Source organism: Micromys minutus (assembly GCF_963924665.1).
Source record: "Micromys minutus genome assembly, chromosome: 6".
NCBI classification, from domain to species: domain Eukaryota; kingdom Metazoa; phylum Chordata; class Mammalia; order Rodentia; family Muridae; genus Micromys; species Micromys minutus.
The window spans coordinates 23,314,277-23,327,244 of NC_137975.1; the positions used below are offsets into that span (position 1 = coordinate 23,314,277).

The following is a 12,968-nucleotide window of genomic DNA, read 5'->3' on the forward strand; positions in this document are numbered from 1 at the left end:
GAAGACAGGGTGAGCTTTTGTTCTCCTCTCCATCAGGACTGAGCCTCTTGGCTTCTCTGGCTCTCTTGCTCCTTTAGGGGGGGAGTAAGGTTGGGAAACAGTGTCTGGAGCCACTATGGGGGGGGTCCCAAGGACAAAATTAATAGTGGGGCCTTTGTGAACTGGAAATGGGTGTGTGTGTTCTGGGTTTTTTCTTGAAGGGCTCTGGAAGACAAGATATGTGCCATGGAAATAGGAAGAGCCTGTCTTGATGCAGTTGGACCATCTCTGGCAGAGATCCTGCTCCTGGGGCAGAAAAGGGGGTTGTGGGGGTGGTGTGGAGAAAACATTTTCTATTCCACACTAGCTTTCAAAAAGCTTCACTGCTCTCTATCTCTTTGCACAGCTGACAATTCAAACATTTGAAGCACAAGGCTAATGGGCCTGAAGGGGTCAAAAGTATTTGAGGAAGACACAAGGCAGGCTTGGAGAACTCAATCCAGCTGAAGAGATGATCTGAAAGTGTGTTGAAATTCCATTGTTGACCACAAATCCAACTGTTATGACCTCTCTCCTGGGACATGTAGCCCATTTCCTTTATCATCCATTTGGCAATTTAAGATATTCAAATCAGCAGTGGAAGAAATACACCCATAGGACTACTGTTTCATATAGCCTACAAGAGATTTTTCAGAAGCCCAGCAGGACTCCTGAATGCAAGAGGGCTCTTAGAGTAAAAGCTCAATTCTCTCTCAATGTTCTTTCCTTTGTGCCTAGCTCAGACTCACCACTGGCCTCAGCAGAAACAGATTCAAAAATCATCTTCAAGTAGTTCCATAAACTTAAACTTCAGTTCTGAAAACCCCAAAATATTGTTTCTAGCTCCCTTAGAAAGCTATTCTGCAAATGTTCATCCCCTTAAGTATTCTTTCCTAGGTTCTTTCTAAGGTAAAACTAAGCCCTAAGCCTTTCTACCATCCCTTCCCCCTTGGAAAAGCCAGTGAAAAATGCTTCTGTGCCATTGTGACATTGTAAAACCATAGCCTACTGATCTGGGTTTCGGGTAAGGAAAGCCAATACTGATTCTGAATCTAAAAGAGAAGGAGATGGCTACAGTAGGAAGTACAAGTTTAGGGAAGGACCACAGATGTGGGCTCTGGGCTAAGAAGAAAGCCAACTCACTTGATCACCCCCTATCACCAAGTGGCACATCTTCAGTGGAGATCACAGATAGCTCTGGGGTCAACAACAGGACCATGGTTTGAGAGCTGATTAAGATTTATAGTATGTTTAATAAACATAGTTGCTCTAGTTCTTAGAAGAGTAAGTCAGAAATTACTTAGGAACTTGATAATCTAGAGAAGCTAAGATTTGTCTTCCTGTCTTAGTATTTTCCCAATATTTATACCTATAGCATAAAAATGAGCACCCTGCTCCTTCTAATGCAAATAGAGATGTGACATCTCTTCCATCTCTTCTACTCCTCTTGCTGCTTTAGATCAGACTTCATCATCTCCTGCAATGGCTTTCTAATTGCTCTTACCTTTCTAATGTCTAATGCTCAGCTTCTCAAAGTAACCTTTACAAAAGGCCAGCGCTAGGGATGCAGGTAAGCGATTGAGTGCATGTCACTGCATGTATGCCTATGGACCACACACATTTGGTGCTCTTAGCAACCCGAAGAGGGCATTAGATTTCCCATAACAGGAGTTACAGATGGTTGTGAGCCTCCATGTGGATGCTAGGAACCAAACCAGAGTTCTCTGCAAGAGCAGAGAGTGCTCTTAACAGCTGAGTCATTTCCCTAGTCCCCTAGTCCCACTGAGATATGAAAACCAGAATAGGAGCCATGGTTGCAGATCAGATCTTTTTCAGTCATAAACGACAAGGATGGCACCTTTCCACCTAACCAGAAAACACCATTGACACAGTCAATGAAGCACATAGACAGAATTGTCTGGAACAAGGTGGTGCTTCAGACTCACTAAAATGAATGTAATCAATCACCAGGCAAGCCCTTCAATTACCTATTTTATTCAGGATGAAACTGAACAAGGGAAGACTTCAAGTTCTGGCCTAAGACACATAAATGCATGTATCTTGTGAGGAATGTGCCACCAGAATACTCTTGTCTTAAATAAAAAGGTATGATTATCTGCCTAAGAAAAAGTGGGAGTCTGGCTTTCCTGTAGGGTTAGAGAAAGAATGAGGCAGAGACTCCAGAACCTAGAGTTATCAGGTCAGAGGCAGCAAACTCAGATCACATTCTTAAATCTAACCCGTGGATAAGCCTACCTAGTGTGTCAGAAATAATCTATTCTGATTACAGTAATATTTTTCGTCTTTCCTGCCTGAAGGGGATACGTACTGAGGCTTTAACACTGCCAACAGGATGCAGTTCATCTCCATTCCCACTTGTCATATGCTGCTCTGTGAAGGGATTAGAAGGACATTATCAAACTCCACTGGGCTCCAGCCTGCAGCACTGAAACTTAATGCTCAGAATGCAATGCAGAAAGCCTTAGTTTATTATAAATGCTACAAAGACCTTTGAGGGCTAGGGAGCAGGACTAATTTTTTTTTCTTTTTCTTTTGGTTGGGTAACAATGACTACAAAACTTTCAAAGCCCAGGTAAGATTTGACATGAATCCAATAGACATAGTTTTGAAGCAATGTTTAAACAAAGTGATACTGAATACTTGATGCTGTTTCCAAAAAGAATATGCAGTTTATTGGTCAAGTGTTCTGTATTTAATGGATAGCTAATGTAAAGATTGTATTATTCTATCAGAGGTATTTAAATTAAAAATTTTAAATATCTGAGAAAGCATTATCTTTATTTAAATAACATTTATTTTCCAAAGTCATTTTATACTCTTGTGTCCCTATTATCTTTATACCATCTCCAGGAGGCAAAGTGAGAAAGAAGTATGATTCCTGTTGAGTTCACACAGTGAAGTACTGGAAGGTGGAATTCTCGCCATTGGAAGGGATTGACAACAGAACACTATCTCAGGCTTACATTACAAATCATTACAAATATCTTACATGGAAAAGAAACGGAGAAGGAGGCTGTGCTATAAGTACCAGTTTCAGAAGATTTCAAACTCAGTCTAAAGACTTTGTCCAGGTCAGATCCTTCCTGACCCCGTCCTGGTACCTAGCACAGAGTCACCTTCACACTTACATCTATGAGCCTTACTCCCATTTTCCTTTTGTCCATTTAACATGTTCTCTCCTCTTTGCTAGATTTTCAGTCTTCTCTCAAATGGCCTTTACTCTGAATACTCACTTTCTGGTTTCAATGGACCATTTTATATAGTTTGTTTTAAAATATTCCTTTCAACTTTTGCCCTTACAAATGCTTCCCTCTCTCATATCTGAAACAGAACTCAGAAAGTGTGGTATTAAGTCCTAGAGTGAGCTTTAAATAGAATTAGGAGACTGGGGATATTTGGTTCTATCTTTACTGCTACCTGAATGACGGAAGGCAGGTCACTTCTTGGCGCTCAGACTCCTCACTAATTACAAGACTGGACTAGAAGGAGTGGCTGTCCCACAAAGGCTGTCCCACATACTTTCCTATGTGGGATATGAACAAACAGGAAGTCCAACTTCCCACTGCTCAAGCCAAATGCTTGGAGCCATCTTTAACTTCTTTTTCTCCTGTGTCACATTCAATTTAGCAGCAGATCCTATTGGCTCCATCTTCAAAATACATCCTCAAAGCTAAGGCTCGCAGCTTCTCAGTGTCGCCAAGGTCACCATGATGTTTTAATCCATTTTCTTATGATATTTTAATCCATTTTCTCATACTCAAACTTACTTACAGAAACCTTTTGTTCATCTTTTCTCCTTGATTTTACTTCTCCTTCAGTCTACTTGAAATATCTTCCCCAAACAGTTTAACAGCAAAATTTCTTCATATTCTCCAGGTTTAAATAGCAGTTTAGCAGTGAGATTTTCCATGGCAACCCTACATATATTGGACCTACAGGCTATTTACCTCCTCACTTTATTCTCTCTCTCTCTCTCTCTCTCTCTCTCTCTCTCTCTCTCCTCTCTGTTTTACACACACACACACACACACACACACACACACACACGTGCTCCATAAAGACAAGGACTTTTTGTTATTTGCTGTTTTCTTGTGCCAGCTCAGTGCCTAGAACATAGGACACAAATGATAAGAATCTGTTAGATGACGGGCCTTTGAATTCCTCTCCTATCTGCTCTCTTGGGCACATCTATAATATCTTACTATCTTGATCTGTCTCTTAGTAGCTCTCATGGTTTCAGTTTCCATTATCTCCCTAAATTACTACAGCAGGATCCTCAACAGTTTCTTTCGTGTAAACCAATGAATGGGACTAGGAGATGCAGTCTTCAAGATCTCACTGTTCTACTTAACATGTCCAGGTTTCTCTTTGACTATATAGACTTCAAACTGCCTGAATGTCACTCAAAGCTCTTCACAGTCAGGCTCCAAACTTTCCCCACACAGTCTCCCACTGTATGCCAAAATACAGCTTTGGTGCTGTCAGATCATTCTAATGGATGGTATTTCTAACACAGGGAAAAAAAAATCACAATAGGGAGCTAGTATCAGATAATATGGCAACATTCAAGAGGTATTTCCATCAGATGAGGAGAGAGATACTGGGAATCCTGGAAGTAGATAATTAAAGGAATTAAAAGCTCAATTATTTTCACTCTAATGGATTTTACCTGACTCACCTTTCAAGAATCTGTTTATTTTCTTAGCTCCTAAAGATAACAAATTATAAACTACGATTAATTAAGCTGCTGTCTTTAGTAGCCATCAGAAGCCAGTGACCTAGCTATGTAGCTGAGAAGTGACGACTGTGATCTCTACTGCAATTTTATCATGCCAGACTGCACACTGATCAACTGTAGACAGTCACGTGACACTGTGGACGGGACAGAACAACTAGTGATGATTAATTCTCTGTTTGCATTTAAAGAAGGTATTTTTAAATTTTATTTATTTAATTTAAGGAGTCCCCAAAGGCAGGGTAAGGTAGGCCATGAAGTTTTCTTGCCTTGAGACCTCTAAGGCCCAGAAATGCTATACTGCCTCAAAGAATGACAAAGGACAGGATCTGTTTTCCCCTCTCTTCCGTTGTCCATTCTCAGAATGGACATGAGAAGAAAAACAAGGTCATGGGAAGAGGCAAGGCAGGCAAGGATGTGATGCTTGCATGGCTGCGAGGACTGGCTTATCTTGATTTTGGAGAAGAGAAAATTAAAGCTAGACACTGGATCTCTTCTCTTAGTTCATCTACTTTATTTCCTTTCTAACACATGCACTGCTTAAAAAGATTAGCTTAGAGGTGCAATGACCACTCCAGCTGGGGAAAGGCACACAATGCACACCACTCTACGTAAACACACCCAAAAAAGTTCTGTACAGCAGTTTCTTCTTAGACTTTTACTGATTCCAGTGACCTCTGAGGAAGAACAAGGAAGTGTGTGGGTGATTTTCTTCAGTGTGGAACAAGAAACGGATACCCAGCAATGTGCCCAGGCAAAGCTCAAGCAAAGCTTCGAGATCATTCTCAGCTAAGATCAAAGAAAACAATGAAGAAAAGAAAGGTAAAAATATGCTCTTCATACTTTGCATCACATGAAAGCAAGGTAATACTAAATGCAACTGTTGACTACCTAATCACCTCAAGAACAAGCCCCTACCTGAAGACGTCAAACAGAATTTAGATGGCTTCTGCATATACAGGACTACCCGAATGGAGAGTCAAGTCAACAGAGATGTAAGAACCAAGAGAACACGAGGACCCCAAGGGAAACAGAAAGATTGCTGCACAGTTATAGAAAGTGATGTTTTTTAATAAAGGATACGATGACATGTAAAAAATGTTTGCTAAAGAGAAATGAAAAAATACGAAAATCACATAACATAGACATCATATAGTGCTCATTTTGTACAAAATATACAGAACAATTTGAAAGAAAATATAATAACTTGTTCACAATGATTGTAAATAATTATGACTTCCTTTTTGTTGCTCCTCTCATGGTGTTTTATTATGTAGCTCAGCCTGGCCTTAACTCACTATGTGGCTTAAATTGCCCTTGAACTTGAAGCAATCCTCCTGTGCTCATCCTCCTGAGTTCTGAGATTACACTCGTGACTCCAGCTGCACGCGCTACTTACACAACAGAAAACAAAATCAAATGCAACTAACATCCAGGGTTTCATCTATTTCAAAATGAAATGAAAATAAAAACCCAGAGAACACCATTATTCCTGTCCCTGGGATTAACAGTAACCACCTGGAGAACTAGGAGGTCAGAAACAATGAAGAAGGATTCTTCTAGATTCCTAATGATGTGATCTGTCAAAGCTGGAATCTCAATGCAGATAGTTAAAATTAATCAATAGCTGTTCATCAATAGCTGTATGCTTGATTTTGGATAACTGCTGAAGAAAGCTGGCAATATAAATAATCTGTAGAGCACAGAGGAGGAAAATCAAAAAAATAAAACAGTGGCACACACCTGAAATCCTAGCATCTAAGAGGCAAAGCACAGGACCTTTAAATCAGCTTGGTCTATACATCGAGTTCAAGGGCAACCTAGGGTGATACACTGAGACATCGAGACCCTGTCTGATAGAAAGGAAGGAGGCAGAGGAGATAAAAACAAACAAATAAACAACAAAACAAAACAAAAAAGCAAAAATAAAAAACTGGAGAAAATAAGGGATCAGAGAGGTGTCATTACTAAATAAAAATATAAAATGGAAAAATAATAATTCTGTTTCAGAAGATGGAAATTTTTATGTTCTATTCTCATTTTAAATAAAAATCATTTTCAGACATGCCTGTAGAGTTTCAAAGGATTAGATAAATTGGAGAATCAAAAGAAACTAGTTCTGCAAGAAGGGAGCTAAAATCAAGAGTGTTGCTTCTCTCTGGACAAGCTGAGCAAGAAGTGAACCAAAGTGGAAAGCCTGGCCTGTTTATCATCCAAATGTATGACTGGGATCCATAAGCCATTGCTCCTTGCACAAGAACTGGTTCTGCACTTTACCCACATGACTGCTACCTCCCATGCACACAAGGCGGCAGGGCATAGTGGTGTGAAGAAATGACTCAGGGATGCCGACTGCTTAGGCTTGAATCTCAATTCTCCTGTCAGCCAGATGTACAACCTTGAAGCAATTACCTAACCCCTCTGCCTATGCTCATCTATAAACACAGATGACAAAAGAAATACTCATCACAAAGGCCTCTTGTGTTGATTAAATGGGTTACACATGAGTATGTAGCAATGTCCCTGGACATGGCTAGCATCCATTTAGTATTAGTTATAATAATAATTATTATTAATGTTGTGAACCTTATAATAAAAAAAATTGGTACCAAGTTGGTTTGTATGTCATTAGTACTTTTTTACAAACCACTGTCTGCTCACCTGGTAAGCGATATTAATAACCCTCTTCTTTTCCCCCGAAGTAAGAGGCACAGAGATGGTAAACAATAATAAAAATAATTACCAGTTGATATTTAAACTACTTGATAAATGGATGAAGTATCACTCAACCTTCCTGTGAGGTCAGTTGTCCATCTAAGGAACTGCACACAGTAGGGGAAAAACAGGAAAGAGTTTAAAGCTGCCATGTTAAAGGGTCTTGATAAGTATCTTGTGTTTGCTATAGAAACCCAAGAAAGCCCATGCATTAAATATGTAGACTGTCCCAGGACTAAGAATAATAAATGCAAAATATATCCACCACAGGAAAACAGCAAGTCAGGGCCCCACAAGTTCAAAGCAATCAATCTGTTAATTTAACTGCCTTTTTGAACAAAGCTTAACACTTCAGAGAATATAAGCACCTTGATAACACCTATGATATAAATGATAGTGACCAGGACACACACACACACACACACACACACAGACACATAGACACACACACACACACACACACACACACACACACACACACACACACACAAATTTAAATTGTTGAAAGAATAGTTGAAGATTTTATTTACATAAAAACTGAAGAGGCAAATGCTTTTATTTTGTTAGAAGCTAGCACTTCAGGAGTTCATGACTAGAAAGGAGCAAAAGAAGTGTTTGTAAAAATTCACTGGTCTATATGTTTTAAAATATGTAGACTTTAAGTACTTGATACTTCCATAAGAAGACAAAAGAATTATAGAAAATATCCACTTACTATACTGAGTGGCACTGGGTTAACCCTCACCATCTTACACAGTCTGTGGAGTTCTAAGTGAAATGAAATGCCCTCAATAATCCCAGAGGCAAATCTTCCTACTAAATTCTTGGGCTAGTTTTTAGTACTTAGCATAGCACTGCTTACAGTATTCACTAATATACTTAATGACTGCTTAGTTTTCTAATTTAGGGCAACTTACAAGGTTGTTCTTAGACACTTGGTTTTCATACCTCCTTATTATGCATCTTTAAATTCTCTTATTCTTTTAGTTTCTAAAAATTCATGTACCACTATGCCTTGGAATATTTAATATCTAGCACTGTGGCTCCTTCTAGAAGAGCAGCTAGATAGCGAGGAACTTACACACCAAAAAAGTGCAACACAGCCTAACCTAAGTGAACCTAAGCAAAAGCCTGCAGCTACTTAAATCCAAAATAATCCTGGACCACCCAGAGAGACAGCTCTAGGGACAGCGCAGATGCTGCTCAGTGCCACAGACACCAAAGCTGAATCACTGTGAACAGCAGTACCTTCAGTCTCCCCTGGGTGTTGGCTTTGGTGGCAAACCTGACCCCTTTATCAGCAGACAAACCTTTGAAGTATCTGGCAGCCTTCCATTCCCTGCTCAGATAATCTCGGCTTCACATCCTATTTGTTTCTACAAAGACAATCTCTTCATCAGAAACGAGAGAATGAAGCTCAAGTAATCACAACAAATTCTTTTCTTTTCTACCAAGAGGACAAACTACAATTGAAACAGCCGTCTACAAAGCATCATGAAATGCTGTCGGTCACCATGTCATAATGGGGAAGAGATTCAGTCTCCTACAGATACTGAGTTCAGTGGAGGACAGGCGATGGAGAGTGGTGGACATGGGGATAAAACCATCTATTCTTCTGGACACATCTCCACGTTAAATCCTTTTCAAAGAGGCAGGATACAGGGCCAAAACCCTTAAGAACCATTCTTTTCCCATTCAACTAATAGCACAGTCATACCTTAGTGTCTTCAGGCAATGGCTTATAGAACTCCTGAGGATAACAAAGTCCAGTGATGCTTAAGTCTCTTATGAAGTAGCACAGTGTCTGTATACAAACTCCCTGCATTCATACCTCCTTTAATCTGTAAATAATTTCCAGAGGATTTATATCACCTGACACAGTGCAAACACTACGTTGTTACATGATTTGGGAAAATGACAAAAAAAACTTATGTACAATTTTTCCCCAGATACTTTTAGTTTGCAATTGAAAATGTGGATACAGAAGGCCAGCGATATCCACTAGAGACATTGGTCAACACACACAAGTATGTGTCAGTTCTAGTATTGTTTATGACAATAACACTATAGACATGCCTCTTACAGAATAATCATCTTCTCTCAGCACACATAGGAAATCATGTTATCATACAAGGAGTAACATATACTGTTCTTTAACTTTAAATCTCTTTTATCCTCTTTTACTACCCACCCTATTGCTCTAATGAGGAGATATCCCTAATGATATATCAGATATGTTAGATATATGCTGCTATGATTTGATGTGCCCCTCAAAGTTCATGTGCTTAATCCTTAGTGTAGTCATGATGAGAGGTGATTCAATTAGTGGATCAATGTCTTTATTATGGGAGTGGGTTAGTTATTTCAGGAGTGAGTTTCTGATAAAAGGATGACAATAAATCACCTTCTCTCTCTCTCTGCCCCATCCTTCAAGGCATGCATCACCTATAGGAGGAGGCCCTTGCCAAGCCAGCCCCGAGTGAACTCTGTCTCCACAACTATCAAGAAATAAAACGCTATTCTGAATAAATTATTCTGTCTCTGCTATTGTGTTATAGCATTGCAACACTTTACTCCAGTCTGTGGCTTTTTATTTTCTTGAAAATATCTTTTCAAAACGTTCGTGACTTGATAAAGTCTGACTTACCATCTTTCCCTCTTATAGTAGAGGCTCTTTAATATTCTGAGATATCTTTGTCGATTCAAGATCACAAAGATTTTTTTTTTAAATTCCCCAAATAACTTTTATGTTCAGGCAAACCTGAGAACTACTAGTCTGTGGGGAATGTGACCTAGCTTTCTTAATTTGAGCTGAGTTTCTGCCAGAGGAAAACAGAGCACTGAAGCTAAATTAGAAGTACAGTTAACTGGAAAAGCAAGAGTACAGTCAAGAGCCGCAGGACTGCCTGAACCGACCAGCTTCCCAAGCTTAAATGTGAGCATCCGCCAAGGGCTAAATTACATGAGTTGAAAAAACACAGAGCCAGGGGTGCTCCAAGTGGCATCCCCACGGTGAGAGGAGAAGCCAACAGGAATGTCCTCCCCTTTGTGGGGAAGAGCATACCCAATGTATTATGGGTTAACTGATAAAATGGGAAAATTATTCCTCTTCCATGTGGGGGTGAGAGTGGCCATTTTTGAAGCCACCACATTAAGTAAACAAAGGTGGTAGTAATAATATTTATCCAAACTGCTTCCAACAGGGGTCAGACAGATTGGGCTTTCATTAAATGAAGGAACTGTCAGGGACACCGAATGGACTCAAGTTTTCTTAGAATCCTGGACAAAGTGGGTCTGTTTCTTTGCAGTAGACAAGGGCTACTTTCCAGATGTTATATTTAGCTTAAAGGAATCTCCAACACAGCTTCATGCAAAATATATAATATGTCCCAGTAGGTATAACCACAAACCAGAGGGCCAGCAGGGAGTATCCCTTAAGAGGGTTCAGTAGCATAGAGGGGTCAATTGTGTAGCCAAATGGACAACCCCAAACTAGTTGAATTAGCTATGAGCCAGACTTTTGGCCATACCTCACATTTAATGAGTCTTGTTTCCCTTCCTGCTAACAATTCTGTACCCAGAGAGAAAAAACATGTTTCCCCTTCCACTACAACTCTGAGCTGCTTGCCCATATCAGGAAAGAGAAACAACAGAGTTAATGTTTTCAGGACGTTGGTGTGCAGTACTAGTCCAACTCTCTAGATGGTTTTCTAGAATCAATGACAAACACAAAGGCCTCTTCCTTGTACGTTGCCCCACAGCCTCCTAAGAGCGCTTGTGGATGAGAATACTAGCTTCTAGAGCCAGATGGCAGGACTGAACACCAGCCTCAGTGCTTGCTTTGAGCGTTAGCTTTCTGTTTTATAAAAGAGATAATGATAGCACCCACAGGTACACTGTAAGGGTCAAAGGTGAGGGTATGCATGGAAAATGATTAGCACAACACTCGGCACATATGGATTCAAAGAGCTGACTTTTCTCATCATAACCTTTGTCATTAATCTTCATAGACTAACATAAACACAGGCATCCACAGTGAAATCAGGAATAAAAGTGCCTTTTCTGAAGCCCATGTCTTTGAAGAAATCGCCTTTCTTTTTGCTACTAGATCCAAATTTACTAGTAAAACAAAAGATATGATCTATGCCAGGATTCCAGTTTGCCATCTCTTGGCTGTTGGTCATTGTAAGGCCCTTTGAAGTGATGCATCATTCCTTGGAGAACTCAGCTATCTGCTGTGCAAATCAGATAGCCCTAGACCCCAAGCATCGCCTCATTGGCAATCTCTGGAACTAGACTTACCTTTCAAAATGTAATTGAAGGTACCCAACAACCAGAAGAAACCTCTAGTTTAGGACAGAAGATACCATGGAGATCTCTAACCTAAATTGACTTTTGGGATCTGTTTCTAATTTCAGAGAACTGAAGCACATAAAGAAGCCCAGGTCTTGAGCTAAGTTACTCAAAGTTAACAGATCCAGCATAAGAAAGGTCATTTGGATAAGGCCCCTCCCTATTCAAGTAGCACAAAGCTTCATATTATAGAAAACATGCCCAGAGCCATTCCTTTGGCTTCTTATCTAATTACTATATCTTTATCAGTGAGATTCTAATTCTTCTGGTGCAATATACTCTAAACAGGACACTGGAAAACTGTGGTTTAGAAAAACACTTAATTGTTGAATGTAATAATCCTATTCATATCTCTAATAATATATTAAAACCAAGTTATGACAATCTAGAAACAGTCTTAGGATCTGCATTTACACAATACTATAATATACTTAGGTACAATGAGAGAAACCATACCCAAAAGTCCATTATACTGTATGATTCTACCCATACAAAGTATGAATCCAAGCACATCCAAAGTTTGCTGTTAGAAATCAGGGATATGGCTGTCCTTAGGGGTTCAGAATTTGGGAAAAGATGGGGCTTTTTGGAGTACTGAAGTGTTCTGATTCCTGACCAGGGAACTGATTACAGAGGTGTATTCCGTTTGTGAAAATGTACTTAACTATAAACTTACTGTATGTTTGTCTTCTCCTGAGAGTAAATTCTTCCTTCTATCATCAGTACAGAAACACATCTTATAGAGGTCGGCCCAGAGGACCTCCCTGGTCAGGAATGCCATGAGTGGAAGGATTTCTCCTTCTAGAGGTGACATGCCCCAGGTCTCTGGTGAAATGGAGCTGAATACTGAAGAAGCCAGGACACAAGCAGTTTTGGTCTCTGGCTGTTGCTACCATAGACTTCTCTGAGATGTGAAGACTACAAATCTCTCTTTATTCCTGTCTGTGGTGATATAATGAGAAATGTTCTTCACAGTCTTGGACATTTGAGCACTTGGTCCCCAGCTGGTTGTACTATCTGAGATGTTTAGGGGCTATGGCCTTGTGGGAGGAAGTAGTCATAGGGGGTAGGCCTCGAAAGCAAAGCCTCGCTCCAGTTCCAGTTCATTCTCTGGGCTTCACACTTG

General features: G+C 39.9%; 1 protein-coding gene across 4 annotated transcripts in view; it reads right to left on the bottom strand.

Annotated features, from left to right (window-relative positions):
* SRGAP2 (SLIT-ROBO Rho GTPase activating protein 2) overlaps nt 1-12,968 on the bottom strand; it is a 208,698-nt gene that overhangs the window by 83,184 nt on the left and 112,546 nt on the right. The gene's annotated exons all lie outside the window — the stretch shown is intronic.